Genomic DNA, 9,018 nt, shown 5'->3' on the forward strand with positions numbered 1-9,018 from the left:
CAACAACTGATGCAGCAACCACAATGTCTGACACCACAACAACTACGATGCAACAACAACTTTGGCATCCACAACCAACCCTCAACATCTTTGACTGTAGCACCAACGTCAACAACATCTGAGGCACCAACCACAACTCTTCCTGACACCACAACAACTACGGATGCAACAACAACTTTGGCTTCCACTATCAGTCCTACAGCATCCTCAACTGTAGCACCAGTGTCAACAACCGATGCAGCAACCAACAACTCTCTGGGACAGCAACAACTCTTGATGCAACAACAACAACTTTGGCTTCCACTATCACTCCTACAGCATCCTCAACTGTAGCACCAGTGTCAACAACCGATGCAGCAACCACAACTTTTCCTGACACCACAACAACTATTGATGCAACAACAGCATTGGCTTCCACAACCAGCCTTTCAACATCCTCAACTATAGCATCAGTGTCAACAACTAATGCAGCAACCACAAAAATGTCTGACACCACAACAACTACTGATGCAACAACAACTTTGGCATCCACAACCTCCCTCAAACATCCTCAACAATAGCACCAGAATCAACAACTGATGCATCAACCACAACTCTGTCTGACAGCACTACAACTACTGATGCAACAACACCTTTGGCATCCACAACCTCCCCTACAACATCCTCAACTGTAGCACCAGTTTCAACAACATCAGATGCAGCAACCACAAATATTCCTGACACAACAACAACTACCGATGCAACAACAACAACAACTTTGACTTCCACAACCACCCCTCAACATCCTCAACTTCAGTACCAATATCGATGACTAATGAACCAACAACAAATATGCCTGACACCACAAAAATACTGATGCAACAACAACTTTGGCTTCCACAACCACCCTCAAACATCCTCAACAATAGCACTGGAATCAACAACTGATGCATCAACCACAACTCTGCCTGACACCACAACAACTACTGATGCAACAACAACTTTGGCTTTCACAACCACCCTCCAACATCTTTGACTGTAGCACCAGTGTCAACAACATCTGATGCACCAACCACAACTCTGTCCTGACACCACAACTACTGATGCAACAACAACTTTGGCTTCCACAACCACTCCTACAGCATCCTCAACTGTAGCACCAGTGTCAACAACCGATGCAGCAACAACAACTCTCTGACAGCAACAACTGTTGATGCAACAACAAAATTGGCTTCCACAACCACCCTCAAACATCCTCAACTGTAGCACCAGTGTCAACAACTGATGCAGCAACCACAACTGTGCCTGACACCACAACAACTACTGATGCAACAACAGCTTTGGCTTCCACAACCAGCCTTTCAACATCCTCAACTATAGCATCAGTGTCAACAACTGATGCAGCAACCACAACTTTTCCTGACACCACAACAACTACTGATGGATCAACAACTTTGGCATCCACAACCACCCTCCAACATCTTTGACTGTAGCACCAACGTCAACAACATCTGATGGAGCAACCACAACTCTTCCTGTCACCACAACAACTACGGATGCAACAACAACTTTGGCTTCCACTATCAGTCCTACAGCATCCTCAACTGTAGCACCAGTGTCAACAACCGATGCAGCAACAACAACTCTCTTTGGGACAGCAACAACTGTTGATGCAAATACAAAATTGGCTTCCACTATCACTCCTACAGCATCCTCAACTGTAGCACCAGTGTCAACAACCGATGCAGCAACCACAACTTTGCCTGACACCACAAGTATAGATGCAACAACAGCATTAGTTATCACAACCAGCGTTTCAACATCCTCAACTATAGCATCAGTGTCAACAACTGATGCAGCAACCACAAAAATGTCTGACACCACAACAACTACTGATGCAACAACAACTTTGGATTCCACAGCCACCCCTCTAAAATCAACGACTGGTGCAACAGCCATAATTCTGTCTGACACCACAACAACTTCTGATGCAAAAACAGTTTTGGCTTCCACAACCACCCCTCAAACATCCTCGACAATAGCACCAGAATCAACAACTGATGCATCAACCACAACTCTGTCTGACAGCACTACAACTTCTGATGCAACAACACCTTTGGCATCCACAACCTCCCCTACAACATCCTCAACTGTAGCACCAGTTTCAACAACATTAGATGCAGCAACCACAAATATACCTGACACAACAACAACTACCGATACAACAACAACAACTTTGACGTCCACAACCACCCCTCAAACATCCTCAACTACAGTACCAACATCGACGACTAATGAACCAACAACAAATATGCCTGACACCACAAAAATACTGATGCAACAACAGCTTTGGCTTCCACAACCACCCTCAAACATCCTCAACAATAGCACTGGAATCAACAACTGATGCAGCAACCACAACTGTGCCTGACACCACAACAACTACTGATGGATCAACAACTTTGGCTTTCACAACCACTGCTCCAACATTCTCAACTATAGCACCAGAATCAACAACTGATGCAGCAACCACAACTGTGCCTGAAACCACAACAACTATTCATGCAACAACAACTTTGGCTTCCACAACCAACCGTCCAACATCTCTGAGTGTAGCACCAACATCAACAACATCTGAGGCACCAACCACAACTCTGCCTTTCACAACAACAACTACGGATGCAACAACAACTTTGACTTCCACTATCAGCCCTACAGCATCCTCAACTGTAGCACCAGTGTCAACAACCGATGCAGCAACAACAACTCTCTCTGGGACAGCAACAACTCTTGATGCAAATACAAAATTGGCTTCCACTATCAGTCCTACAGCATCCTCAACTGTAGCACCAGTGTCAACAACCGATGCAGCAACAACAACTCTCTTTGGGACAGCAACAACTGTTGATGCAAATACAAAATTGGCTTCCACTATCACTCCTACAGCATCCTCAACTGTAGCACCAGTGTCAACAACCGATGCAGCAACCACAAGTTTGCCTGACACCACAAGTATTGATGCAACAACAGCATTAGTTATCACAACCAGCGTTTCAACATCCTCAACTATAGCATCAGTGTCAACAACTGATGCAGCAACCACAAAAATGTCTGACACCACAACAACTACTGATGCAACAACAACTTTGGCATCCACAACCAACCCTCCAACATCTTTGACTGTAGCACCAGTCAACAACATCTGAGGCACCAACCACAACTCTTCCTGTCACCACAACAACTACGGATGCAACAACAACTTTGGCTTCCACTATCAGTCCTACAGCATCCTCAACTGTAGCACCAGTGTCAACAACCGATGCAGCAACCACAACTCTCTGGGACAGCAACAACTCTTGATGCAAATACAAATTTGGCTTCCACTATCACTCCTACAGCATCCTCAACTGTAGCACCAGTGTCAACAACCGATGCAGCAACCACAACTTTTCCTGACACCACAAGTATTGATGCAACAACAGCATTAGTTATCACAACCAGCCTTTCAACATCCTCAACTATAGCATCAGTGTCAACAACTGATGCAGCAACCACAAAAATGTCTGACACCACAACAACTACTGATGCAACAACAACTTTGGCATCCACAACCACCCCTCCAACATCTTCAACTAAGGCACCAGCATCAACAACATCAGATGGAGCAACCACGAATATACCTGACACAACAACATCTTTGACTTCCACAACCACCCCTCAAACATCCTCAACTACAGTACCAACATCGACGACTAATGAACCAACAACAAATAATCCTGACACCACAAAAAATACTGATGCAACAACAGCTTTGGCTTCCACAACCACCCCTCAACATCTTTGACTGTAGCACCAGCATCAACAACATCTGATGCAGCAACAACAACTTTGGCTTCCACAACCACCCTCAAACATCCTCGACAATAGCACCAGAATCAACAACTGATGCATCAACCACAACTCTGTCTGACAGCACTACAACTTCTGATGCAACAACACCTTTGGCATCCACAACCTCCCCTACAACATCCTCAACTGTAGCACCAGTGTCAACAACATCAGATGCAGCAACCACAAATATTCCTGACACAACAACTACCGATGCAACAACAACAACTTTGACTTCCACAACCACCCTCAAACATCCTCAACTGTAGCACCAACGTCAACAACATCTGATGCACCAACCACAACTCTGCCTGACACCACAACAACTACTGATGCAACAACAGCTTTGGCTTCCACAACCACCCTCAAACATCCTCAACAATAGCACCAGTGTCAACAACATCAGATGCAGCAACCACAACTCTGCCTGACACCACAACAACTACTGATGCAACAACAACTTTGGCTTCCACTATCAGTCCTACAGCATCCTCAACTGTAGCACCAGTGTCAACAACCGATGCAGCAACAACAACTCTCTCTGGGACAGCAACAACTGTTGATGCAAATACAAATTTGGCTTCCACTATCACTCCTACAGCATCCTCAACTGTAGCACCAGTGTCAACAACCGATGCAGCAACCACAAGTTTGCCTGACACCACAAGTATTGATGCAACAACAGCATTAGTTATCACAACCAGCGTTTCAACATCCTCAACTATAGCATCAGTGTCAACAACTGATGCAGCAACCACAAAATGTCTGACACCACAACAACTACTGATGCAACAACAACTTTGGCATCCACAACCACCCTCAAACATCCTCAACTGTAGCACCAGTGTCAACAACATCGATGCAGCAACCACAACTTTGCCTGACACCACAACAACTACTTGATGCAACAACAACTTTGGCTTCCACAACCACCTCAACATCCTCAACTGTAGCACCAGTGTCAACAACTGATGCAGCAACCACAAATATTCCTGACACCACAACAACTACTGATGCAACAACAACTTTGGCTTCCACAACCAACCCTCAAACATCCTCAACTGTAGCACCAGAATCAACAACTGATGCATCAACCACAACTCTGTCTGACAGCACAACAACTTCTGATGCAACAACACCTTTGGCATCCACAACCTCCTACAACATCCTCAACTGTAGCACCAGTTTCAACAACATCAGATGCAGCAACCACAAATATTCCTGACACAACAACAACTACCGATACAACAACAACAACAACTTTGACTTCCACAACCACCCTCAAACATCCTCAGCTTCAGTACCAATATCGATGACTAATGAACCAACAACAAATATGCCTGACACCACAAAAATACTGATGAAACAACAGCTTTGGCTTCCACAACCACCCTCAAACATCCTCAACAATAGCACCAGTGTCAACAACTGATGCAACAACAACTTTGCCTGACACCACAACAACTACTGATGCAACAACTTTGGCTTTCACAACCACTGCTCCAACATTCTCAACTATAGCACCTGCATCAACAACTGATTCAGCAACCACAACTGTGCCTGACACCACAACAACTACGGATGCAACAACAACTTTGGCTTCCACAACCAACCGTCCAACATCTTTGACTGTAGCACCAGCATCAACAACATCTGAGGCACCAACCACAACTCTGCCTATCACAACAACAACTACGGATGCAACAACAACTTTGACTTCCACTATCAGTCCTACAGCATCCTCAACTGTAGCACCAGTGTCAACAACCGATGCAGCAACAACAACTTTGCCTGACACCACAAGTATTGATGCAACAACAGCATTAGTTATCACAACCAGCATTTCAACATCCTCAACTATAGCATCAGTGTCAACATCTGATGCAGCAACCACAAAAATGTCTGACACCACAACAACTTCTGATGCAACAACAACTTTGGCATCCACAACCAACCCTCCAACATCTTTGACTGTAGCACCAACATCAACAACATCTGAGGCACCAACCACAACTCTTCCTGTCACCACAACAACTACGGATGCAACAACAACTTTGGCTTCCACTATCAGTCCTACAGCATCCTCAACTGTAGCACCAGTGTCAACAACCGATGCAGCAACAACAACTCTCTCTGGGACAGCAACAACTCTTGATGCAAATACAAATTTGGTTTCCACTATCACTCCTACAGCATCCTCAACTGTAGCACCAGTGTCAACAACTGATGCAGCAACCACAAAATGTCTGACACCACAACAACTTCTGATGCAACAACTTTGGCATCCACAACCTCCCTACAACATCCTCAACAATAGCACCAGTGTCAACAACTGATGCATCAACCACAACTCTGTCTGACAGCACAACAACTTCTGATGCAACAACACCTTTGGCATCCACAACCTCCTACAACATCCTCAACTGTAGCACCAGTTTCAACAACATTAGATGCAGCAACCACAAATATACCTGACACAACAACAACTACCGATACAACAACAACAACAACAACTTTGGATTCCACAGCCACCCCTCTAAAATCAACGACTGGTGCAACAGCCATAATTCTGTCTGACACCACAACAACTTCTGATGCAAAAACAGTTTTGGCTTCCACAACCACCCTCAAACATCCTCGACAATAGCACCAGAATCAACAACTGATGCATCAACCACAACTCTGTCTGACAGCACTACAACTTCTGATGCAACAACACCTTTGGCATCCACAACCTCCCCTACAACATCCTCAACTGTAGCACCAGTTTCAACAACATTAGATGCAGCAACCACAAATATACCTGACACAACAACAACTACCGATACAACAACAACAACAACTTTGACTTCCACAACCACCCTCAAACATCCTCAGCTTCAGTACCAATATCGATGACTAATGAACCAACAACAAATATGCCTGACACCACAAAAATACTGATGCAACAACAGCTTTGGCTTCCACAACCACCCTCAAACATCCTCAACAATAGCACGGAATCAACAACTGATGCTTCGACCACAACTGTGCCTGACACCACAACAACTACTGATGGATCAACAACTTTGGCTTTCACAACCACCCCTCAACATCCTCAACTATAGCACCTGCATCAACAACTGATTCAGCAACCACAACTGTGCCTGACACCACAACAACTATTCATGCAACAACAACAACTTTGGCATCCACAACCTCCCCTACAACATCCTCAACTGTAGCACCAGTCAACAACATCTGATGCAGCAACCACAACTCTGCCTATCACCACAACAACTGATGCAACAACAACAACTACGGATGCAACAACAACTTTGGCTTCCACTATCAGTCCTACAGCATCCTCAACTGTATCACCAGTGTCAACAACCGATGCAGCAACAACAACTCTCTGGGACAGCAACAACTCTTGATGCAAATACAAAATTGGCTTCCACAACCACTCCTACAGCATCCTCAACTGTAGCACCAGTGTCAACAACTGATGCAGCAACCACAACTTTGCCTGACACCACAACAACTATTGATGCAACAACAGCTTTACTTATCACAGCCAGCGTTTCAACATCCTCAACTATAGCATCAGTGTCAACAACTGATGCAGCAACCACAACTGTGCCTGACACCACAACAACTAGTGATGCAACAACAACTTTGGCATCCACAACCAACCCTCCAACATCTTTGACTGTAGCACCAACGTCAACAACATCTGAGGCACCAACCACAACTCTGCCTATCACAACAACAACAACTACGGATGTAACAACAACTTTGACTTCCACTATCAGTCCTACAGCATCCTCAACTGTAGCACCAGTGTCAACAACCGATGCAGCAACAACAACTCTCTCTGGGACAGCAACAACTCTTGATGCAAATACAAATTTGGCTTCCACAATCACTCCTACAGCATCCTCAACTGTAGCACCAGTGTCAACAACCGATGCAGCAACCACAACTTTGCCTGACACCACAAGTATTGATGCAACAACAGCATTAGTTATCACAACCAGCCTTTCAACATCCTCAACTATAGCATCAGTGTCAACAACTGATGCAGCAACCACAAAAATGTCTGACACAACAACAACTACCGATACAACAACAACAACAACTTTGACTTCCACAACCACCCCTCAAACATCCTCAGCTTCAGTACCAATATCGATGACTAATGAACCAACAACAAATATGCCTGACACAACAACAACTACTGATGCAACAACAGCTTTGGCTTCCACAACCACCCTCAAACATCCTCAACAATAGCACGGAATCAACAACTGATGCTTCGACCACAACTGTGCCTGACACCACAACAACTACTGATGGATCAACAACTTTGGCTTTCACAACCACTGCTCCAACATTCTCAACTATAGCACCTGCATCAACAACTGATTCAGCAACCACAACTGTCCTGAAACCACAACAACTATTCATGCAACAACAACTTTGGCTTCCACAACCAACCGTCCAACATCTTTGACCGTAGCACCAACGTTAACAACATCTGAGGCACCAACCACAACTCTGCCAATCACAACAACAACTACGGATGCAACAACAACTTTGGCTTCCACTATCAGTCCTACAGCATCCTCAACTGTAGCACCACTGTCAACAACATCTGATGCAGCAACAACAACTCTCTCTGGGACAGCAACAACTCTTGATGCAACAACAAATTTGGCTTCCACTATCACTCCTACAGCATCCTCAACTGTAGCACCAGTGTCAACAACCGATGCAGCAACCACAAGTTTGCCTGACACCACAAGTATTGATGCAACAACAGCATTAGTTATCACAACCAGCGTTTCAACATCCTCAACTATAGCATTATTGTCAACAACTGATGCAGCAACCACAAAATGTCTGACACCACAACAACTACTGATGCAACAACAACTTTGGCATCCACAACCAACCCTCAACATCTTTGACTGTAGCACCAACATCAACAACTGATGCAGCAACAACAACTCTGATGCAACAACAACAACTATGCCTGACACCACAACAACTACGGATGCAACAACAAATTTGGCTTCCACTATCAGTCCTACAGCATCCTCAACTGTAGCACCAGTGTCAACAACTGATGCAGCAACAACAACTCTCTCTGGGACAGCAACAACTCTT

The sequence above is a fragment of the Onychostoma macrolepis genome, chromosome 01 (genome assembly GCF_012432095.1).
Source record: "Onychostoma macrolepis isolate SWU-2019 chromosome 01, ASM1243209v1, whole genome shotgun sequence".
Lineage (NCBI taxonomy): Eukaryota > Metazoa > Chordata > Actinopteri > Cypriniformes > Cyprinidae > Onychostoma > Onychostoma macrolepis.